Source organism: Nicotiana sylvestris, chromosome 5, assembly GCF_000393655.2.
Source record: "Nicotiana sylvestris chromosome 5, ASM39365v2, whole genome shotgun sequence".
NCBI lineage: Eukaryota > Viridiplantae > Streptophyta > Magnoliopsida > Solanales > Solanaceae > Nicotiana > Nicotiana sylvestris.
In genome coordinates, this window is record NC_091061.1 from 107846691 (window position 1) to 107872734 (window position 26044).

The 26044-nt window shown below is 40.3% G+C and overlaps 1 long non-coding RNA gene across 1 annotated transcript; it reads right to left on the reverse strand.

Annotated features, from left to right (window-relative positions):
- Window positions 1-16577: 16577 nt before the first annotated feature.
- Window positions 16578-24925, reverse strand: LOC104212693 (uncharacterized). The gene is made up of 2 exons (XR_707411.2): window positions 24248-24925; window positions 16578-16911 (listed from the first exon to the last, which is right to left on the reverse strand). It is a non-coding gene; the product is annotated as an uncharacterized lncRNA (long non-coding RNA).
- Window positions 24926-26044: the final 1119 nt, after the last annotated feature.

The following is a 26044-nucleotide window of genomic DNA, read 5'->3' on the forward strand; positions in this document are numbered from 1 at the left end:
CTCCTCCTCCGAGTCCTATCCGAAACAAGAACAAAAGTAGAATGGAAGATTCAAGCGCCGGAAAGGAAAGAACTGAGATTCTTCAGGGTACCCCGATTGCTAAGGAAACTACTGCCCAACTTGAGCAGAAATTATTGAAGTTCCGAGAAGAACTGGATCAAGTTCAGAACTTGACAAATTTATCATTCTCTCTCACCGCTCCTGATGTCAACTTTCCAAATGCTCAAAATCCCGCACCTCCACAAAACACCCCACAACCACAGATGCAACCCACTCATGCTCAACACTGCAACACATGCCACACTCCAAACAACACTCCACTACTCATTCCTGAACCACTAAACACCACAAATGACCACCTCCACAACACTCCCATCTACGTAGATACTGTACCCCACTACACTCAACCAATCTCAAGTGCACCTGAGTCTGATGACAAGGACTCTCTTATCAGAAACTTGGCAGCAGAACTCAAGAAGTTGACCAGCCGAGTCCAGGGCATGGAAGGAAACAGAGGTATAAAGGGACTTAATTATGAGGACCTCTGCATTCAGCCAGATGTTGAACTTCCGGAAGGGTACAAACCTCCCAAGTTCGAAATGTTCGATGGCACGGGAGATTCCAGAGTCCATTTGAGGACATATTGTGATAAGCTGGCTGGAGTCGAAAGGGATGAGAAAATCCGTATGAAACTCTTCATGAGAAGTCTGAAAGGGGATGCTTTATCCTGGTACATCAGCCAGGACCCCAAGAAATGGACAAGCTGGGTAGGTATGGCATCGAATTTCATGGATAGGTTCCGATTCAATACAGAAAATGCACCGGATGCATTCTACATCCAGAATTTGAAGAAGAAGCCTACCGAGACATTTCACGAGTATGCTACTCGTTGGAGATCAGAGGCTGCTAAGGTCAGGCCAGCCTTAGAAGAGGAACAGATGAACAGATTCTTCGTCCCGGCTCAGGATCCATAATATTATGAGAGGTTGATGTTGATCGAGGGCCAGAAATTCTCCGATATCATCAAGATGGGAGAAAGAATTGAGGAAGGCATTAAGAATGGTATGTTTACTAATCTTGAAGCATTGCAGGCCACCAACAAGGCTTTACACTCTGGGGGCACGTCCAAGAAGAAGGATGTCAGTGCCATGATGGTCGCACAGGGAGCCAAATCACCACTAAAATACCACACTTACCTGTCACCTCCACTTACAAAGCAGCCTATCCCGAATTACCAAGCACCTGCACCCTCTTACCAAAATCCACCGCCCGTTTACCAATCATCTACACCCCCACATATCAACACACTTCACCCAGCTACTCTCAACCTGCACCTGTTTACCAAGCTTATAATGCCCAACCCTCTCACTACCAATCACCTCCCACTTGCCAAAATTTCCCTAGACCTAGACCAAATTTTGACCGCAGACCTCCCAAACAATACACAGCCATCGCCGAACCAATTGACCAGCTATATGAGAGACTCAAAGCTACTGGTTACGTCTTCCCTATCCCTGCCATAACTCCAGAAAATCCTTCCCTGTGGGTCAACCCTAATAAGACATGTGTGTACCACTCCGGCATGAAAGGTCACACCATTGACAAATGCCGCTCATTGAAGGACAAGATTCAAACCCTGATCGACAATAAGGTCATCGTAGCAAAGGAGCCTGCTCCTAATGTCCGCAACAACCCTCTACCTGACCACAACGGTGGAGACATTCACATGATCGAGATCGAAGATGACTGGGACCCCAAGGGGTCGATAGGATTGATTGCTGAGGGCGATAAGCCAAAGAAACCAGCGGTCACGCTTAACCCAATTATTGTGCAGATTCAGCCCTCCAAGGGCGATGAAGTAAATATGTTTATACCTCCAATGGCATGCAGTGGTAAAAGCCTAAAGAAGTTTAGCAAGTTCAAAACGCACATCGATCGGAGCAACTCCCTACATGTTGGTTTATGGTATAGAGGCGGTCATCCCCGCCGAGGTAGAAATTACCTCCTTAAGGATCACACAAGAAGCAGAGTTGGATGATGCAGAATGGGTAAAAGTATGCTACGAGCAGTTAGCCCTTATAGGTAGAAAAAGGATGAATGCAGTTTGCCACGGTCAGTTGTATCAGAACAAAATGTCCAGAGCCTTCAACAAAAGAGTTAAGCCAAGGAAGTTTACACCGGGGCAGCTGGTGTTGAAGAAAATATTCCCACATCAAGATGAAGCCAAGGGGAAGTTCTCTCCCAATTGGCAGGGTCCGTACATGGTTCACCGGGTTCTAACTGGAAGAGCCCTTATTCTTGCAGAAATGGACGAAGAAGTCTGGCCAAAGCGGATCAATTCAGATGCAGTAAAACGATATTATATGTAATCACTTATGATTCCCTCTATGATGTAATTTGAACTACGCCTGACCTGATTCCCATTTAAGAGGGGATATGTAGGCAGCCCTATGGGTTCGATCACAATTTAATAAAAAATTCATTTTTCCCCGCTATTGGAACTGGGGCAGAATTTTGAGGAGGACCCTCAAAATTTTGAAGACGATTTTTTTAGTCATTCAGCACAGTCGTCAGAAATGTTCGCTCAGCAAACTGGGGCAGAATTTTGAGGAGGACCCTTAAAATTTCGGAGCGAAAGAGGTTGCAATGTCTGGAACCACGTCGCAATCGTTGGTTCATCTAAAGAAAACTATTTTCGATTATATACTTATGTTATATTTACTAAATCATGCATAACTATTATCCGGATTGCTGTTGTTTAGCGATGCTACCCCAATGACACACAACGTCAAGAGCCCGGGGAAGACGAACTAACCTTTTCCCCTTACAGAACTCACAATTTTTCTTTGGATACAGGCACTCGACTTGCAGTATCGTTAAGTATATTTATGTACGCATACTTTCCCAAGAATGAAACTTCTCAGAATCATCACTTTCCCGCAATTGCTATCCGTACACAATCTCCCCAGCAGTCATATTGTTGTAATCGGCTATCAGCTAAGAGATCTTACTACTAATTGCCCTTTTACATTCTTGCACTGCATAAGGCTACTTATCTGCCTTTCGAGACTAAGCATTGTCTCCATCTGCATAAGGCTACTTTATCTGCCTTTCGAGGCTAAGAATTGTCTCCATCCTGCATGGCTGAAATATCTCCTCTTTACTTTTCTCGCACGGCTGCAACATCGCCACCTTCATTTAAATTCTGTACCGGCTGAAAGATCGCCACCTTTTGCATTTCATGGGCTGAAAGATCGCCAACCTATTCAAAGGCATCATAGTTTGGAGGTACCATCTACATGGCCCGAGAACATCATTTCATGTCCTGCGAATTTTTATTTACGCTCTTCATAGCCCGGGACGTCATGGTCCGAGGACGTCATCCTAACCGTCCAAAGACAGCATTCATGGTCCAATGGGAACTTGCATCACGTTTAAATTTATGTACAATCTATGTTGTATTGCCCACTTGCAGGTACACCGACGAGCAAAGGGTCGTCTCGGTAGTAGCGATCCCGCTCCGGTTCTCGCAGCCTATCAGACTTCGACTGTCCTTCTCAACTTAGGCATCGCGTCCGTTCCTTTCAATAACTCTATCGGCATATTTCGTTGATGGATCCTGAACTACATATGACCTGATTCCTGTAAGACTAGGGATATGTTGGCAGCTCAAGAGCCAGAGCTCGATCAGAATTCTTTGCAAATCATCTCTTTCGGTCAAAATTGGCCATCATATCTTTACCCGACAACTCTTTCATCCTTCCCAGGTAAAGAGGGGCAGCTGTTGATACCCAATTTTTCCCTATGTATTTCTTTTACATACAAGTACTTTCAAATATCATATACATACATATATAAGTATGCCCAAGTGTTTTAGTATTTTTCAAATTTTTTAAAAGATTTTTAAATTGATTTATTGCTCAATAATTATATCCAAAATTATCACTTTGGTGAATAACTTATTTTATTCTCATATTTATACCAAAATATAGGTAGGTTACTTTTCATATATTTTTACAAATTAATTTGGTATTTTAAAAGCTAAATTGCATATAATTGCAATTTTAGCCTGCTTTAAGATTTAATAGCATTTTATAATTATGAAACTGGTTCCAATATTTTTAAATTAATATTTATATACTATTAACGGATCCAGTGCTTTTAATTTGCTTTCAAAATCATTTTTTACTATTTTTATAAAATAAAAAGGGAAAACTGGCTATTTAAATTTTGGCCTCAGTTCGTTTCAATTGTAGCCCCATTACATTTCGATTTTAGCCTAAAATTGACCCAATTTCAAACTCAAATTTGGACCAGCCCAATTACCACTCTAACCCGACCCAACACCTATTCAACCAACCCAGCCCATAACCTTTTAATCCCGGCTGTTGATCATTTAGATCAACGACCACCGTTGCTTCTTACTTTTTTTAATCCAAACGACCCTAAACCCTACCTCATTCTTTCAGAGACGCTGCCTTTGAATCCCTTCTTTCTCTCAGCTCACCTCAAACCCTAGCCGCCGTCTCTCACTGAAACCCTAATCCATGGCTTCCCAGGCTTATTGGAGGCCTATATCAGCCTCGCATGGCTTCTACGTGCTCATTTCTAAGGTCCTATGACCAGATCTTGAAAAGGTTTCGACCAAGCCTTTGCTTGATAACTGTTCTCCGGTCGTCTTCAACCTTTGTCCAGCCAACCATAGCTATCCGAGTTCGACCTTCGACTCTCCTTCTTAGATCGATGGTTTCAAAGCCTTCCTCATTACCTGGGTTTCTTACGAAACCCTAATCTCTAAGGTTCCTCTGATTTTATTTCAGATCTGCTCCGGATCTATGTGTGTTTTGAACTTGCTAAGCATTTTTTCTCGAAGTTTCTTTAATTTTGCTTTCAAAACTCTTTATTCTTCAACTAGGGTTTCATGTTAAGTTATTTCGAATCTCTTCTCTGATTCTCGACATGTTTTGCTGTGTTTTGCTTGTGTTGTTTTTCTATTTGAGTTAGCTTGTTGAAAACCCTAATTTTTGAAATTTTGTTTGAGTTTCTTAGTTTGTTTGTTTGTATTAGTTTGATTTACCTTGTTTACATCTGATTAGCGTTGAAAACCCTAATTTTTGGGGTTTATTTGAGATTCTGAATTCGCTTGTTTGTTTCACTTGTTTATCGCCTCTAAACTCGACTAATTTTCGAAAACCCTAGTTCTTTGGGGCCTATTCGAGTCCCTTGAGTTTATTCGTGCAATTCGTCTGTCTGAAGTTGCTCAACCTGATTCTTTTTGTTTCAGCATCTCTCTTCCTTATGTGATTCCTTTTTGTTCTGAGTTCCGACTATCTGTCAAACTCTACTGTGTTTTCAGAAGGGTTTTTACTTGATTCTTCGCATGCTTCTGATCTTTTCCTCTACTACTAAATCACTGAAATCTGACCTACGTGACTATCATGCTATGAATGTTTGCTCTATGCTATTACTGTATACTGTTCCTTCTCGCCATAGCTTGGCCTCACATGCTTACTACTTGTGCACTTCCTTTATATACTGAGTCCCTTCTGTGATTGATTTTCAAACTCGTGATGAAATTCTGATTTTTTACTCGCCCGTTAAGGGTTAATTGATTCTCTCTCTTTGTTTGGCCTTACCAGATCCTTTCCAAAATAAGTACATTCCTGTATTTAGACTTAATCCCTTACTATATGGTTTTACTGCTCCTTTTATGGTAACAATCATTCTGCTTACAAATTGATCTTCTTTCCTTATATTAATCCTGTTAGTGTCCGTTTGAGCAGTAATCCCTTGATTAAAGGGGAATACCTGTGTTAATTGATTCTGACTGTGTTTATTTCCATGTTTGTGTTGACACCTTATTTGTTACCTTATTCTATACTCGCTTTCAAAACTATAAATACTTGTACCTCTTCTCTTTCAAAAAACAAGTTCGAACACACAGCATAAGTCACCACTTCTTCTCTCAAATACACTTAGGTTTTCTAAAAAAGCATTCGAGTTTTCTCTGAACTCATAAGCTCTCTTCTCTGATTGTGTTTTGGCTGCAAGTATCCTGCTTTTCTTTGTGCTTACTTTTCTGCAACTGGTATGTCTCTTCTTGTTTAAATTCTGCCCCCTCTCTTATGTATTTATGCTTCAGTTTTTTCTTTGTTTATTTTACTGCTTTCTGCAAGCTTGTTATTCCTGCTCCTATATGAATCTCCATCCCTGAACCCTTTGTTTGCTGAGTTATGGTTCAGAAAACATGACAACCCTTGACATTATTGTTCATGTATATGGACTGGACTCCCTGAGTCCTAAACTCTTTCAATTCCCTTTTCTTTTCCCCCTTATATGTATTCTGCGCTTGAGACCTTGGTCTAGGAGTGTCCTAATCACTGCCCAGACCATAGTTTGACCTTCAATAGGTCTGTGCTCTTATTTGTTGACTGACCAGGCTTGGTCAGGGGTGTGCCAGCCTACCTTGTGGCTAGGCATGACCACCAGCCTGCCATGGCATTCCCCAACCCCCTCTCTTACACTTACACTCATTCTTAGAACCTAAGTTCTGCCCCTCTCTTGTGAGCCTTGCTTTGGGATCCATGAGCTCCCTCTGAACTTGGACACCTGAGGGCTGGCTTTCCCACACTACACTGTAACTCTTTCTAATTAACATCTTGGGTGAAATCACTGCCTGGAGTTCCTGAAACTCCTTGGATCTCTGAAACACCCTAGATAAGAGAAGGCTTTGGAAATCTGGATCTCGGAAGGGTTCAATCTCATATTGTTAGATACTAAGTCTGAATTAGGCTGCTCGGATGAAGCTATAATTTCTGATGTATTTTTAATTTCTGTCTTATTTGTTTACTGGTCTGTAATAATTTGTATAAACTCATGGGATTTTAGTGAAAAGGGGAGGGGGTTACTTTTCATGCACAAAAGGGTAGAAATCATGTCTATAGGTTTAATTTCTACACTGCGCAATTTCACACGTAGAGACCATGCCTATAGGATTTAACTTCTAAACTTTCTGCAACTATGCATATAGATACCGTGCTCATAGGGGTTTACATTTCTGCACATAATGATACCATTAGGCAAACTGCAGGCTTAATTATAAAGTTGCATATAGATACCATGTTTGTAAGACTCCTGTTAAACAAGTGTTAAAATCAGTTACGTATAGAAAGCATGCCTATAGGAACTTCGAGTCGGAACTGTCTCATTTGTTTAAAACAGCACCAACCGTTTAAATTAATATATACTTTGGTAAAACTGGCAGTCTTTTATGATTTTCTGAACCTCGTAAGTTAACAAACATTTTCTAAACCAAACTGGCATTTTCTGATACTCACTTTTTCTGATAAGGTTCGTGAAACTCTTTTTTCAACTAGTCTGCATGTCTTCTGAAGCTCCTTTCTTTTCTTTTAAATCTTTTTCAAAACAGTACATTCTTTTTCTGAAACTCGTTTCACTCTGATAAAAAAACTGGTAACTCTTCATTACCAGTTCGCTTTTCGAAATCGTTAGTTCTATCCAACACATAGCTGAAAGTAGACTAGTCCTTAAGAACTGCATTCGAGCGAGCCTAATGCGGACTTCCTGTCTAAAAGTATGTGTTGAACCAGTCTGCTTATCGCTTTAATTTTAAAGACCAAACCAGTACATGCAAGACATGCTAAACTCTACGGCTTATCTGAATTAAAAAGGTTTACTTGATCCTTACTTGCTTATCTGCTTCCCCTTTTACTTGCATTATGTGTTTTGATTGACGCCTAGTGTTTTGTCCTTTGAAAGCTCTCAAAAGGTCCCAAATCCCTTTCCCTTTAGGATTAGTAGTCCTAAATGCCTCCGAGACTGATAGGATTGGGACGGGTACTAGCATGCAATAAGTAACGAAACTTTCCGCGCTTTAATACCTTAACGGGGTGGGATGGGTAGAATATGGAGATGATGACCGATGCGCTAATATCACGTGCGACCCCTCTTTTTGAGGAGTGATTGCTGGGTATTGCATTGAAGTGATCCATATTAATCGTAAACCTAGGACCCCCCTCCCCTTATTTGCTTTCATCTCTTCTCGTGAGACCATTCAAATCTTTTTTTCCATAAATTTCTGTCCTCTCTACTTACCTTCAAAAGTTTTCAACCTAATTGCAATGTTGTATGCAAATCCTTATTTGAGCCTTGATTGTTTACTTGTAAAGTCACAATTGTAACATGGTCGGGACCACACTAGTGGATCTTGAGGGGTGCCTAACATCTTCCCCTCGAGATAATTTCTAGCCCTTACCCGAACTCTGGTTTTTCCAACTCAAACCTTTCTTAAAGTGTCCTAATGTACTATAATCATTAGGTGGCGACTCTTCAACTTCTAAACCCAATTCTCGAAAGGGAATAGAGTTGTCCTCCCAAATGTCATATACCCGATTTCGACCCGTAGAAAAAGGGGGCGTCGACACAAGAGGGGGAGGATGTAACGACCCGACCAGTCGTCTCATGAGTTACAACTCTGTTTTCCTTGTTTCTGCTTTCGTATGTGTTTTTCAGTTGTGTTTTATTGTATCATGTTGGTTGATTTGGTTCCGAAATAGTTTTGGAGTGAAATGAGGCACTTAGCCTCCTATTTAGAATCTTAAGTTGGGTAAAGTCAACTAGATGTTGACTTATGTGTAGACAGTCTCGGAATGGAATTTCGAGAGTTGGAGTAGCTTTGTAGGGTCATTTGTGACGTGTGTGCAAAATTTGAGAATATTCGTATGAGGTTTGATTGGTTTCGGAGTCATTTGTGGAATTTATGAGTTTAGAGTTCTTAGGCTTGAATCCGAGGTTTGATTCGATGTTTGGTGTTGTTTTGAGTGATTCGCAGATTCGACTAAGTTTGAATGATGTTATGGGATGTGTTGGTATATTTGGTTGAGGTCCCAAGGGCCTCGGATGTGTTGAAATAGGTGTTGGTTGCTGAAGGGAGTTGTTAGAGTTTCAGTGGGATAATCTGAAGTTGAGAATGCGGACCGTGCCAGAAATTCGCGGTCAGCGGTGTATTTTCCCGGAAGTGGCAGAATTGTGCGCTCAACAGAGGAGGTTGGCGTGGACAGCGGTGAAGGATGCGGGCGGCTGTAATTCCGCGGCTAGCGGTGAAGGACGCGGCGGCGGTAGATTTTTGGCGGTCAGCGAATTTGGTATCCGGGAGTGCACTATAAATACGAGATTCAGGGTTTTAGTTTTATATTTTAACCTAGAGAGCTTCGGCTTTGGCGACTTTTCGAGGGGTTTTCAAGAAAACTATCAGGGTAAGTGATTCTAACTCAATTTTGTCTAAACTACATGATTATAACGTTGGATTCATCATTTGGGTAGAGATTTGTGATGAAAATTGGGGAAAATTTGTGGAACTTCATAAAATGAACAATTGAGATTTGAAAGTCGATTCAAAGTTAGAATTGACTAAAACAAGTATGGTTAGTCTCGTAATTGAATGGATTGATGGATTTTGTGACGTTGGTCAGATTTCGAGACGTGGGCCCGAGGCCCGTCTTTTGAGTTAGCTTTTTGACTTTTGATCTTAAGCTTAGCATTTTCTTATAGGATTGATTCCTTTAGCTCGTATTGATTGTATCAAATTGTTTATGGTTAGATTCGGAGCGTTTAGAAGTCGATTTGAGGGGCAAAGGCATCGCGGAGTAGGATTTTGGCATGGTTGAGTTAAGTAACGCTTTCAAACTAGGTTCAAAGGGTTCGAAACCCCGAGCTATGTGCTATATAACGTTATTGAGGTGACGCACATGCCAAGTGACCGGCGTGCGGGCATGCACCATGTGAGTTGTGATCTGGTTCATTCCATGGCACCGATTAGTAATTCTATCATGTTGATATCTGTGTTTCTTCATGTGATGAAGTAAATGGTGTCACGATCCAATTCCATTATAGGTCATGATGGCACCCAACACCCTTGTCAGGAAAGCCAACGCGGAAGTATTAATAAGTTCTCATTTTCACTTTACTAAAACAAGTATAGAAATTTCTAAATTTAATGTTAAAAGCATGTGATAATTAGTAACATAAGAAAATAGTTATACAATCCCCAAAAGAATAGTCTACTAATGTGTGTGCCAAGACCTGGTGTCACAAGTTTATGGGCAACTAGTAGAATATACAAAAGAATAAATCTATCCTACTGTCTGAAATAGAATAGACAGCCAAAATAATGAGAGACTCCATCATGCTGCTGAACGGCACAGAAAGGGAGCAGCTCATCGTGAAAGTCTCGAACACTGATCAAGAATGCGCACCAGACGAGTAACCAGATGTACCTGCCTCAGATACTGTACAGTTAAGTATAGAAGTGTAGTATGAGTACATAAAAAATATGTACCCAGTAAGTATCCTGTCTAATCTCGAAGAAGTAGAGACGAGAGGTCGACTTGACACTTACTAGGGTCAAATAATATGAGAAATGAATCATATTGAGCATGGATAGTACAAATAATTAACAGTTTATATCAGGAAATAACAGATCCTTTCCTAGATAATATCACAGTTGGCCACTTACATTTTAGGGAATATAACAAATCTCAATCCACATAAAAAATACTGAGTAAAAGCATGCGCAAGTAGTGCAGAGATCGTACGACCCGATCCAACATAAAAGTAAATTGTCGAGGGTCGAACGACGTGAACCATAGATGTATCTATTACTCCGCTCGCAAATCAGACATGCGACACGGTCAAATATAATTAAACACAACAACAGGCAGACAAGAATATATATCTGGGGAGCAATTACTCACAGAAATATCAATTTCTCTTTAAAAGGGGCAAGAAGATAATGTTCCTCCTATTAGTCTCATTTACCATAATCATCATGTTTTAAACAATCCAAATTAAACATAAAATTACAAGAATATCACATAAAGCATGCTTTTGGGTCCTAGACTACCCGGACTTAGCCTATTAGAACCTACGCACGGACTCTCGTCACCTAGTGCATATGTAGCCCCCGCATTCAATGGCAAAATATTTGATTATATCACCTATAGGGACAATTCCCTTTTACAAGGTTATATAGGAGACTCACATCACTCCAAAGTGTACTTCAAATACCAAGAACGTGCTCAAACCCCTCAATTTGGAGCCGAACGATCTAAAACTAATTAAACGAGGTAGGAACTAGTCAATACAAGCTCAAGAGTTCATATTTTAATTATTAAAGTAATTTTCCAACCTTAAACACAAGTTTTCTAAAATCCGACCCCGAGCCCACGTGCCCGGATTCCAAAATTTTACGAAGAAAGTTGTTCTTTATAACCTAAGGATCAATAATATATGATTTCTAATGCATTTCATAACAAATTTCGTGGTTAAATCTAACTTTTATCAAAACCCTAGGTTTTGCTCTAACCCCATGATTTTACCTTAATCTTTGTGTGTTAATCTACCCAAGGGTCAAGTATTAAACTAGAATTAGGTAGGATAAACTTACCTCAAGATGCTAGGTGGAAGTCCTCTCTCAAGAGCTCCAAAATCACCTAATGGGTGAGTGAAAAATAGCCAAAATAGCTTAGAGCCCGACTCGTAACACCTCATAAGAAATCTCCCCAACTCGCTTCAACACCTCAAATGGGCCAATAAACCTTGGGCTCAGCTTGCCCCTCTTCCCGAAACTCATAACACCCTTCATTGGCGAGACTTTCAAGAGGACCTTCTCGCCAACCATGAATGATACATCGCGTGCCTTCTGATCTGCGTAACTCTTCTGTCTGGACTGAGCTATGCGAAGCCTCTCCTGAATCAACTTTACCTTGTCCAAGGCATCTTGCACCAAGTCTGTACCGTATAACTTAGCCTCACCAGGATCAAACCACCCGATAGGAAATGACACCGCCGACAATACAAAGCCTCAAATAAAGCCATCTCTATGCTGGACTGATAGATGTTGTTGTAAGCAAACTCTGCCAAGGGCAAGAACTGATCCCACCATCCTCCAAAATCAATCACGCATGCTCTAAGCATGTCCTCCAAGATCTGAACTGTCTGCTCCGACTACCCGTCGGTCTGAGGATGAAATGTTGTGCTAATCTCTACACGGGTCCCCAACTCACTCTGAACGGCTCTCCAGAAATGGGAAGTGATCTGAGCGCCTCTATTTGATATGATGGAAACAGGCACACCATGCAACCGGACTATCTCCCGAATGTAAATCTGAGCCAATCTCTCTGAAGTGTAAGTAGTCACAACCGGAATAAAGTGTGTTGATTTGGTCAACCTGTCAACTATGATCCATACTGCATCAAACTTCCGCAAAGTCCGGGGCAACCCAACTACGAAGTCCATAGTAATGCGCTCCCACTTCCACTATGGTATAGGCATCTGCTGAAGTAGGCCACCCAGCCTCTGGTGCTCATACTTAACTTGCTGGCAATTCAAACACCTAGCCACATACTCTACTATGTCCTTCTTCATCCTCCGCCACCAATAATGCTATCTCAAGTCATGATACATCTTTGTCGCACTCGGATAAATGGAATACCACGAACTGTGTGCCTCCTCTAGTATTCTTTCCCTCAGACCATCAACATTAGGAACACATAGGCAACCCTGGAGTTGCAAAACACCATCCTCACCAATAGAAACCTCTTTGGCACCTCCTTGCATCACTGTCTCTCTGAGAACTGCCAAATATGGATCATCGAACTGTCGGGCCTTGATCTGCCCCAATAATGAAGACTAAGCAACTACACACACAAGAACTCGGTTGGGCTCTGAAATATCCAACCTCACAAGTCTGTTAGCCAACGATTGAATGTCCAAAGTTAGTGACCTCTCCTCTGCTGGAATGAATGACAAGCTACCCATACTCTCTGCTTTCCTGCTTAAGGTATCGCGACCACATTTGCCTTGCCTGGATGATAAAGAATGGTGATGTCATAATCTTTCAGTAACTCAAGCCATCTACACTGCCTTAAATTGAGATCCCTCTGCTTGAACAAATGTTGTAAGCTGCGATGATCAGTAAAAACCTCACATGACACCCCGTACAGATAATGCCTCCATATCTTAAGAGCATGAACAATCGCGGCCAACTCCAAATCGTGCACAAGATAATTCTTCTCATGAATCTTCAGCTGACGCGAAGCATATGCAATAACTCGCCCCTCCTGCATCAATACACATTCCAATCCAATGCGCGAAGTGTCACAATATACCGTATACATCCTTGAACCGGAAGGCAACACAAGAAGTGGCGTTATAGTTAGAGCTGTCTTGAGCTTCTGAAAGCTCGCCTCAAAATCATCGGACCAACGGAAAGGAGCACCCTTCTGGGTCAATCTAGTTAGGGGTGATGCAATAGATGAAAAGCCCTGCACGAATCATCTGTAATAACCTGCTAACCCCAGGAAACTCCTTATATTGATCACTGAAGTAGGACGTGGCCAACTCTGAACTACCTCAATCTTTTTGAGATCCACCTTAATACCTTCTCCTAACACAACATGCCCCAAGAATGCTACTAACTCTAGCCAAAACTCACACTTAGACAACTTAGCATATAGCTTCTACTCTCGCAAGGTCTGAAGCACTACTCTCAAATGCTGCTCGTACTCCCCCAGGCTACGCGAGTATATCAAGATGTCGTCAATGAAGACGATGACAAAGGAATCAATATAAGGCCTAAATGCCATGTTCATCAAGTCCATAAATGATGATGGGGCATTAGACAAGCCAAAGGAGATCACCAAAAACTCATAATGGCCATATCTAGTCCGGAATGCAGTCTTCAGAACATCCGAGTACCGAATCTTCAACTGATAATACCCTGACCTCAAGTCGATCTTAGAGAACACCCTAGCACCCTACAACTATCAAACAAATCATTGATATGAGGTAATGGGTAATTGTTTTTTATGGTGACTTTGTTCAACTAGCGGTAATCAATGCACATCCGCATAGTCCCATCCTTTTTCTTCACAATTAACACTGGTGCACCTCAAGGTGATAGACTGGGTCTAACAAACCCCTTTGCTAACAACTCCTCAAGCTGCTCCTTCAACTCCTTCAACTCTTTAGGAGCCATACGGTATGGTGGGATAGATATAGGGTGGGTGCCTGGAGCCAAATCAATACAGAAATCAATATCACGATCCAGTGTCATGCCAGGAAGATCAGAAGGAAACACATCGGTGAAATCTCAGACTACTGGAACTGAATCAATCGTTGGAGATTCTATTGTGGTGTCCCGAGCATAAGCCAGATATGCCAAACATCTCTTCTCGACCATATGCTGAGCCTTCAGGAAAGAGATAACCCGACTAGATGTATCAATAGTGGAACCCTTCCACTCCAACCTCAGCAACCCTGACATTGCTAATGTAATAGTCTTGGCATAGCAATCTAGGACGGTGTGATATGGAGATAACCAATCCATGCCTAGGATGATCTCAAAGTCAATCATATTAAGCAACAGGAGATCTGCACTAGTCTCGAGACCACAGAATATGAGCATGCAGGACTAGTAGATCCGATCCACAACCACAAAATCACCCATAGGAGTGGACACATGAATCAGAGTGCCCAAAGGCTTAGGAGAAATAACCAGGAAACAAGCAAACAGAGATGATACATATGAATAGGTGGACCCTGGATCAAATAATACCGAAGCATCTCTACCGCAGACAGAAATAATACCTGTGATGACGGCATTTGAGGCCAATGCATCTGGCCTAGCCGGAAGAGCATAGAATCTGGCTGGAGCGCCGGCTGGCTTGCCTCCACCTGACTGAGTAGTAGCTGGCTGACCTCTCCCTGTTTGGCCTCCACCTCTAGGACGACCTCTACCAGTCTACCCCCTCCCCCACCTCTAGACGACTGGGCAACTGGTGCTGAAATCATAGGCAACCCTGTTGTACTACCTTGCCCCGAAGCCTGGGGTAGGTCCTCTTCATGTGACTCGGATCTCCACACTCGTAGCAACCTCTTGGCACCATAGCCTGCTGCCCTGAAGTCTGAGCCTGCTGACCCGAATATCCATTAAAAGAACCCTGAATGGCTGATGGGCGATATGAACTCTCTGGCATGGCACTGAAGTAAGTACTGGAAGAACCCTGATGACCAGAATACCCGCCGGAGGAACCTTGAATAGCTGGTAGACGGTAAGAACTCTCCAGCATCACACTGAAATAAGGCCTCACTAGAGTACCTCGGGGAGGTGGTGGTGGTACTGAATACGGGAGCCTGCTGGGCTGACCCCTCCCGGAGTGCCCTCTACCCCTAGCTGGGGCACCTTTGAACTCTCCAAAAAATCGGGCCCTCTTGTCCTGCTGAATCTGCTCTCTACCCCTCTGACGATAACCCTCTATCCTACGAGCAATCTCAACCACTAGCTGATACTCAGTACCCATCTCCACCTCTCGAGCCATGCTAACTCGAATATCGGGGTGCAACCCCGCAATAAATCTCCGTACTGTCTTTGAATCTATGGGAAGTATCATGAGTGCATGGCGAAACAACTCAGAAAACCTCGCCTCATAATCGATCACGAACATCTGACCTTGCTCAAGATGCTCAAACTGATACCGTAGCTCTTCCCTCTCAGAGGGTGGAATATATCTGTCCAAGAATAACTATGTGAATTGACCCCAAGTGATGGGAGGAGAACCTGCTGGCCTGCCAAGAACATAAGACTACCACCATCTACAGGCCCTGCCCTCCAGCTGAAAAGTAGTAAAGTCAACCCCATGTGACTCCAATATCCTCATGTTGTGCAGTATGTCCCTGCATCTATCTATGAAGTCTTGGGCATCCTCATGACGCTCACCCCCGAAGACAGGAGGGTGAAGTCTAGTCCATCTATCCAATAACTTCTGTGGGTCACCATCTGCAGCTAGTCTGGGCTCGGGCACCACTGCAGTAACTGGCTGAGCCCCATCTACGGGTAGTGCACCCAGAGTCTGATACACTGTAATTGCATGACCAGGAGCCTAAGCAGTAGGGGTCTATTCTCCCCTTCCTGCTTGTGATGTAGCTGTATCCGCTGGAAATAAACCAGCCTGAGTCATGGTGTCCATGAACCACAACATATAGCCCATGATCTCCTGGAAACCTAGTGTTGTCATAAAGTCCGGTCGGGGTAGGCTCAGCTACGGGTACCTCGCCCTGCTCCTCAATGATAAGATCTCTCGCAGGATCTGCTGGTGGTGCTACTAGGACAGCTCTAGGATGCCCTCGTCCCCTACCTTGGGTCGGTTCCCTCCTCCGGCCTCTACCTCGGCCTCTAGAAACAGGGGGAGCAGCCCCTCCCGCGTCTGGAACATCAGCTGTGCGTATCCTCACCATCTGTGAGAGAATAGCAGAGGGAAATTTAGTATACCAACCATTGCACGATAGGAAATGAATAAAGAGTAGTTTTCCTAATACCCTATAGCCTCTCGAAGATAAATACAGACGTCTTTGTACCGATCTGCAAGACTCTATTAGGTTTTCCCATGACTTGTGAGACCTACGTGAACCTAGAGCTCTGATACCATGTTGTCACGACCCAATTCCATTATAGATCATGATGGCGCCCAACACCCTTGTCAGGCAAGACAACGCGGAAGTATTAATAAGTTCTCATTTTCACTTTACTAAAACAAGTACAGAAATTTCTAAATTTGAAGTTAAAAGCATGTGATAATTAGTAACGTACAAAAATAGATATACAATCCCTAAAAGAATAGTCTACCAATGTATGTACCAAGACCTGGTGTCACAAGTTTATGGGCAAATAGAATATACAAAAGAATAAATCTATCATACTGTCTGAAATAGAATAGACAGCCAAAATAAAAAGAGACTCCATCGTGCTGCTGAACGGCACAGGAAGGGAGCAGCTCATCGTGAAAGTCTCGGACACTGATCAAGAATGTGCACCAGACGGGTAACCAGATATACCTGCCTCAGATCCGGTACAATTAAGTACAGAAGTGTAGTATGAGTACATAAACAATATGTACCCAGTAAGTATCATGTCTGATCTCGAAGAAGTAGAGACGAGAAGTCGACTTGACACTTACTAGGGTCAAATAATATGAGAAATGAATCATAGTGAGCATGGATAGTACAAATAATTAACAGTTTATAGCAGGAAATAACAGGTCCTTTCCTAGATAATATCATAGTTGGCCACTTACATTTCAGGGCATATAACAAAGCTCAATCCACAGAAAAATACTGAGTAAAAGCGTGCGCAAGTAGTGCCAAGGTCGTACGACCCGATCTAACATAAAAGTAAATTGTGCATTGCCGAGGGTCGAACGGTGCGAACGATAGATGCATCTATTACCTCGCTCGCGAATCAGACATGCGATGCGGTCAAATGTAATTAAACACAACAACAGGCAGACAAGAATATATATCTGGGGAGCAATTACTCACAGAAATATCAACTTCTCTTTAAAAGAAACAAGAAGATAATGTTCCTCTTATTAGTCTCATTTACCATAATCATCAGGTTTTAAACAATCCAAATTAAACATAAATTACAATAATATCACATAAAGCATGCTTTTGGGTCCTAGACTACCCAGACTTAGCATAATAGTAGCTACGCACAGACTCTCGTCACCTAGTCCGTACGTAGCCCCCGCACAGCTATGGGCACAATTCTCTCTTACAAGGTTAGATATGAGACTCACCTCGCTCCAAAGTGTACTTCCAATACCAAGAATGTGCTCAAAACCCTCAATTTGGAGTCGACGATCCGAAACTAATTAAACGAGGTAGGAACTAGTCAATACAAGCTCAAGAGTTCGCGTTTTAATTACTATAGTAATTTCTCAACCTTAAACACAAGTTTCCTAAAATCCGACCCCAGGCTCACGTGCCTGGATTCCGAATTTTTTTGAAAAAGGTTGTTCATTATAACCTAAGGATCAATAATATATGATTTCTAATGCATTTCATAACAAATTTCGTGGTTAAATTTAACTTTTACCAAAGCCCTAGGTTTTGCTCTAACCCCATGATTTTACCTTTAATCTTTGTGTGTTAATCTACCCAAGGGTCAAGTATTAAACTAGAATTAGGTAGGATAAACTTACCTCAAGATGCTAGGTGGAAGTCCTCTCTCAAGAGCTCCAAAATCACCTAATGGGTGAGTGAAAAATAGCCAAAATAGCTTAGAGCCCGTATTAAATGAAGCTACTGCTTTAGTGATTTCCGCATCTGCGGTCAAGGGACCGTATCTGTGGTCAAGGGACCGCATCTGCGGTCCCGCTTCTACGAGAGGAAGGCCACATCTGCATAATTGGCCAAGCGAGCTGGGACCGCTTCTGCGGTCTTGAAGCCGCTTCTGCGGTCTTGAAGCCGCTTCTGCGGCTTTGGCTTGGCCTGCCTTGGCCGCATCTGCGAGAGGACGACCGCTTTTGCGGTCTCGCACCTACGGCTGACCAACCACAAATGCGTTTATGACAGCAACCTGAAGCTTCTGCTCTTCCCAAATTTTCCAACATCACTCGAGCCTCGTCCGATTGACGCTCGGGGCTCCCGGGCCCCGCCCGAACATACCAACAAGTTTGAAATTATGAAACGGACTCGCTCGAACCTTCAGAACGCCCAAAACAATGCTAAATCTAAGAATCACCCCCTAAAACCAATTGAATCAAACTTATGAACTTCAAGTTCTTCAATTCACTTCTCACGCAAACGTGTTACTACTCGGATTGACACCAAATTTTGCGGGCAAGTCTTAAATGTTATATTAGACCTGTACCGGGCTTCAGAGCCAACATACGAGCCCGATACCAATATGATCAATCATTATTTGATTTCTTTAAATCCTTACAATTTTAGTTTAACAATTTCTAATAAAAATTTATTACGCGGGCTAGGGACCTCGGAATTCGATTCTGGGTATACGCCCAAGTCCCATATTTTTTCCTACGGACCCTCCATGATTGTCAAAACACAAATTCAGGTTCATTTGCTAAAAATGTTGACCAAAGTCAAACTTAGCCTTTTAAGAAAATCTTAAGGAATCAAATGAGCCTATTTCAACACAAACTCTTTCTAATCCTGAACCAACCATCCCCGCAGGTCGTAAAATAGTTAAAACGAGCGCGAAAAGTTTTATTTGGGAGGACGAGGTTCTAAAACGTAAAATGACCGGTCGGGTCGTTACAAATGGACTAATTATCATGCTAGGGTTTTACGCCGACACTGTTGAGACCCGAGTGCCGTTTCTTGATGTCATTTTAGCAGGTTCATTAATATTCTTTACTCAATCACACTCATGCATATCATATCATGTCTCAGTATCTGTTGTTGTTATTTGGCACATCATATCATTGTTTCAGGCTAGTTTCATAGCATTGTGAGCCCATGTGTGTGAGACTGGAGAGTGATGACTGAGTGAGGCCGAGAGCCTGATTATAGGTGACAGTTATGGGATCGGGCTGCACGCCGTAGCGGTTATGTTGATGATTATGATAATGCTTGGGTTGTAGGAGCCCCTCCGGGGTCTGTAACACACCCTCAGTGAGCGGGGATGATATTATTGAGGGATGGATTTCCCTGGACATGGATTTGTCCGAAGTATTGATATATGGAGCTGGATTTCTCCATAGGGATGGACTTCCCTTTTTCCTCGGTACCGAGTGACATCTAGTCATGGTTGAGTATGTTCTGGGATGGATTTTCCTGGGTCGGATGGCCATATGCGATACGTATATATATATATATACCTAGAGATGGATTTCTCCTCAGGGTTGGATTACCCTTGTTCCTCGGTACTGGATGACTTGCAGTCAGTGTTGTATATATTCCGGGATGGATTTTACTGGGCCGGATGGTCATATGCAGTACCAAGTGGTTGAGCTTGAGAGTGGGAGCACATGGTGCATTTCATACATTCTGTGCATTGGCATGTAGAGTTAGCTAAGCTTTGTATTTTACATTGTTCAGCTCTGTATATATTTCACTGTTGAGTTGTATTCCTGAAAGAATAACATGCCTACTTTTTTGCACAGTTTATTTCTATTTTTTGTTGAGGTTACGTTCATCACTACCTATCAGTCTAAAGGTTGGACTTGTTACTTACTGAGTTAGTGTACTCACGTTACCCCTTGTACCTTGTGTGCAGATCCAGGTGCGTTCGGTCCTGGTAGCAATCACTGATCGAGGTTGCAGGCTTGGAAGGTTGTTGAGGTATTTGCATGGCATTCGCAGATCTTGATCTTCCTTCTTTATTCCAGTTGTATTTCAGTTGTTCCTCAGTAAACACTGTAGTAGACTACGTTATTTCTCCAGACGCTCATGTACTCCGTGACACCCTAGTTTTGGGCTGATTGTTTTCGTATTATGAATTATGCCTTATATTTTTAAAATAGTTTACTTAAATGATGAATGCGGTTTTTCGCAAATATTCTAAATTCTAGTATTGTGGTTTGGATTATGTTGAGTTGAGGCTGGCCTAGTTCCACGATAGGCGCCATCACAACGGTTGAGTTTGGGTCGTGACACCCCTTCTACTCCTAATTGGAGCTACTATAGAATGAAGGCCATCAACTATGATGGCACAGCTAGGGGGAGCAGTAGATGTAGTAGAAGTTGAAGATTTGGAAGCCACTGTCAATAAAAAAAGAAGTTGAACGCAGGAGTGAAGAATTGTTAAGAGAGTTTAAAGAAGAAGGCAAAGACAAGAGAGTAGAAGAAATTTGTAAAGGTTAATAGTTCTGTATTTATAAGGAAATACGTCATCATGATACTGACACATCCATCTGTGCATAGGAAAACGTTGCAAATTTTAGAGTCAATTATATTAAGACACGTATCTCGGGATTAAATGGAAGAGACACAGGTCTCTTTACTTTTTCAACACATCATAATAATATTGGGAAGAGGTGACAAATATTATCTCCATAAATAAACTCTCCCCTTACTGAATATTCAGTTGAGAATATTTTGAAAGTAGGGGGACTATTTGCATTAGTAAAAAATAAACCTGCCACGTAGACTAATAGTACGGTGACATGCTTCAAAGGAGTTAAAACGACAAAGAAAAATGATGTGTACATGAGATGTGAGCAACACCTACAGGATCACTTGTGTAGATACCGTACATGTTAGTCACTACGTTAAATATAAAAAAAAAAATAGTAACGAGACTTATAATTAAGTTCATTAACATCCATGAATATGAAAATGTCATTAATACTTATGATTATGAACAGAATCAGTAAAATCACTAATTACATGTAATTTGTTATTATTTTCTCAACTGTTACAAATCACTCACATAACAGACAATTAATATAATAAATTGCAGTAAGGGACAAGAGCTAAACAAGACAAATTGTTATAAGAAGTAGTACTATTTAAACCCCAATTTTCATAACTTATATCCTCATTGAAAAATCTGCTAAGTAATACTGTCAGTTATTAATATTCTTATTGTTTTCTATTATTGGGAGAACTACTCTTTCCTACTGGAAGAAAGTGGCAATCATTGATAAGATTTCTATTTCCTTATTCTCAGTTTAATTCTTTAATATCGTTATTCCTTTTCATATCAATCATATTTGAAATAGTGAAGTAATTTAGCTGTTAGAAACCCAAATTATTTTATTTATTTGCTTTTAACTTCAAATACTAAATTTTGGGTTAAAAATGGCACCTAGCTCGTAGCGTCGCCGCACTAAACCTATATCTGAAAAGTAAAATATACAACAAGGGAGACCTGAATATATAATGCACTTTAGACGACCTACTAATATTGGAACAAGTCCTCGACAAGCATTTACAATTAAGACATAAGATACTATGTTCAATTTATAACAAAATATGAACAAAAGTTCATATCATAGGCATGTCAATAACATGTACGTATTCGATAATACGGTGAACTTCACTTCATAATCATATTTATCGATTGATCAACATCTAAAGTATTCAAACATACGCCCAAGTTGAATTAAATGCAACTGAATCAAGCCCGAACCCCGAGCCATGTCAGCTCTTTGCCCAAGCCAAAATGAGTATTACTAATTGTGAGCGGTGAAAATCATTTACACACCTCATCTTGCTTTAAAAATCAAACTCCCCCTCAACATTAAATAATAGGCATTCTCCCCCCTATCATGTCTATTGACTTTTTTAATACCTATTTTACCCTTACATATCAACCTCTCTCTCTCTTTTAGAATTATGATATTTATTTCATTTTTTAAAATTTATATAACAAAAGAAAAATATTCCTGAGACGAAAAAAGAAGAGTGAGAAATAGTAATTAAGTAATATGTTCAATAGTGAAATAAATGGGCAGAATAAAAATAATTTAATTTTATATATAGCAATCAAAGCTCTAATATATATTTATAAAGTGACAATAAAAGGGAGTAAAAAATTATAAATATTTGAATGCAAGTAAAACAAAGATAATTGTCACACCTCCTTTTTTTTTTACCCGTAAGGAGTATATAAGGGAGTTTTTTCAATTAAAGTGGCATAAATAGAAATGAGATTATTTTATTTAATTTTTCAAAGTCGCAACTTGGGATATTTATTATGGTGTCTCAAGTCACCGGTTTATTTTAAATCCCAAATCGAGGAAAATCGAAAGTCTGCAAAATCAGAAATCTAGATAAGGAATTCTGTTAACCCGGGAGAAGGTGTTAGGCATTTCCGAGTTCCATGGTTTTAGTACGGTCGCTTTAATCATACCTAGCTCAATTAAATTGCCTAATTACTTATTTTAGAACCTATGTGCATCTACCCCTTTACCGGTTTTATTTGCTTTATTACTCTTAATTAAGGAATTATCTATAAAAAAAATGAGTCACGCGTACGTATACTCATTTCATTTGGCGCGTCAAAAATCATGTCACACGTACGTATCTACAATTAATCACGCTTTATTATTATCAAGAAAGTTTGATCGAAGTTGCGCGAATGCATACCTCGATTTGTTATTAGGATCATAATTATGTCACGCAAACGTATACACAATCACGATGATAGATTAAATCGCGCCTTAAGCAAGCTACAAATGTTCATAGTATTTTCTACACTAGTTAGTATTAATGTGAGGGCCATGTGTTATGGATTTTATTTGTGTATAGCACGCCTCAATTTATTCTAAAAGATTTGTACTCAATTAAAGCAATCTACGGATATTCATAGAATCAATTACTTTTCTATATTCAAGATCATGTGTTAAAGTTGAGAGCTACAGAACCATGTATTGGGTTGGAGGAGATGTTGATAACTCGAAATTCATCAACCATTAGCCTAAACTCATACCAGTTGAACCAAAGGAGACTTTGAGAACATAAAATTACCAACTGACTTTATACATCTACCATAAATATGGGAACACTATTATAAGCTTGACTCCAACAAATTCAAAACTAAAGGTTTAGCTCAATTGAAGCCAATCAATATACGAATGGACACGCTTAGCTTCCTTTAGATTTTAAATCTGTTCAAGCCTTAAACAAACTCATGACTTGATACTGACGTTTTTATTATTTTATCAATAAATGAGAACATATATGATAAGTGGCTATTCCTTGGATAAACATTAATTATAATATATTTTTATGAACCCCACAAGCAATTCTTTCAATATCCTAGATATTTGTTTTTTTTTTGGATCAATCACAAATGAAGACACTTTTACTAAACAATATTTTCACAATAATCACTTCATTACTTACAATCATTCAAGTTGTTAGTAATCAAATTAATACAATCATAGGCATCAGGACTGTCCGTTCTTGGTCAGCAAGTGCTGGGGACAAAGAAGAATTAACACAAACTTTTACTGTTCTCGAAACATCTACTAACTTCTAGTATCAGTACAAATTCCTTGCACACTACTTTTATAGCAATAACCACTACAGATTGAGAACCAAGCATGTCCATACGCCAGGCAAAAAATATATCAGCATATACTAGGTTGCTAGATTAAGCAGTGTTGATATTTGGTTTTGAGAAGAATAAGAACTGGATAATGCTGGAATATATTTTTTTTACCTCTTTGGCTTGTGAAACAAATAGTTAGATACTACTAGATACACAAGACATTAAAATAGAGATCTGTATAACGTAGTCTCGTGAAACTTAGAAAAGTAAGACGAATCTAGGATTAATATGATAACTCCAAGACATACTCGAATAAAAAAAACAGATCCAACACGAAAGAAACTTTATCAAAAGAGCTAAATCGATTTGATTCTGTTTCAACAAAGATGCCTCTACATTTTCAACTTAAGAACTTAAATTACATACCTGATTTAGCCAAAATACACCAAAAAGAATAAATCTCTGAAATTGCAAGGAGATGAAAGCAAAAGAACGACACAACAACAGTAGCAGTGTTTAGGAAAATTGATGCCAAAATTCCTGCTTCCTTTTGATTTTTGTTTGAAATATTTTTTCCGAATTTTTCTTCAAATTTCGATTTCCTAGTGTGTTTATCAGAGAAATGAGGAAATGTGGAGTCAGATGTGAGAATTGGGTGTTTCTCTATATGTGTTTTGAGAAAATGATTAAGCAAACAGAAGAAAGGGAGCTGGGGTTGCGCCGTTTGCTCTGGTTTTTGCAAAGGTCCGAGTCCGATTTTCTCTTTTGGAAGGAAAGGGTTCTCTTCTGATTGTTCTTAGGTTGAAGACGCAGACCGTGGGGGATGCGCCGTTTTGGTGAAGGAAAATTAGGAATCTGATCCCTTCTCTAGGTTTCCTAATGTGTATATATATTAGAGTGTAGGAGGTAGGGTTTTAATAAAGGGGAATGAGTATTTGGGTGGTGGGCTGAGATTGCATGGGCTTGGGTAATTTGGAATTTTTGGGCTTCAAATTAAACTGGGCCAGATGAAATTGAAAGACCAAATCTACTTTTTTTTTCTTTGTTTTTCTTTTGATTTCAAAAACTAATTGAATTAACTAAACAAGCTAAATAAAATCCTAAATTAGGCTCTACCTTAAATTATTTTGTAAAGTTAATTTTACTTATTTTTACTAATTTAAAACTAATTAATTTAAAACTAAAAGCTAAAATGTGGACATGACTATTGTAGTAATATTTGTGATTTTTTGTTTAATGAATGCAATTAAACTATGAAACTAAATCTAAGATGGCATGAAATTAAAATGTGACAATTGTTTTAATGATTTTCTTATGATTTAAAAATATTAAAAATGCATGAAATGCAACTAAATAAAGAAAAACTTCTAAAATCCCTAAAAAATTATTTTTGGTCTATTTTTAGGAGTTATTTCCATGAGGGGCAAAAATTAGGTGCTCACAGCTGCCCCTCTTTGCTCGAAAACATGAAGAGTTTTTAGGCAAAAAATAAAGTGAGAAACTACGAGCAATTTTTGCCCGTTTGAAACTCCATTTGGCAGCATTTTGAAAGAGTTTGACTGAACCTTACTTCAGAGGTTGCCTACGTATCCTTGGCTATAAAGGAATCAAGTCGGTATAGTTCTGGAAATTTTGGTAGCTAGGACTACCGAAAAACTGTGATTTCACTGTTGTTGCTTGTTGTTTATGCTTGCTGAGCTCCTTATTATACCATAATGAAAAATGAAAAGTTAAACTAGTTAAGACTATCAGCTACGAGTTACAAGATTTCTATCTATAAACCTTCTAAAGCTTGATCTTGAGTCTTGGCTGGTTCTTCCTACAGACTCTGATCTGAATCTTGATGCTCGTTAACTGCAACCGTTGGTTCATTCTTCTTCAGCTTTTCGGATCAAGGAGGGACATGCAAAGCTTGTGATTCAATCATATCTTGAGCAGTCCACATCTTTCTTCCGCTTCTACACTTAGAGCTCACTTTTTTTCTTGTTTTTTCTTTTCTTTTATTTGAATCGAGACTTCTTCTTTTGGCCGCCTTGAAACTTGTGCCTCAAGGTAAAAACCTGATCAGGTACTAAAACAAATAAACGAACGAAATTTTCTGCCCTAGTTTTCACTAGAAAAATTTCGTGAGTTATTGTAACAAAAATCTAAACTACTTCTTTATTGAAAGCAATAAAATCAGGATTGTGTATCCTTGGTAGAAAAGAAATTAGGGAGTGGAGC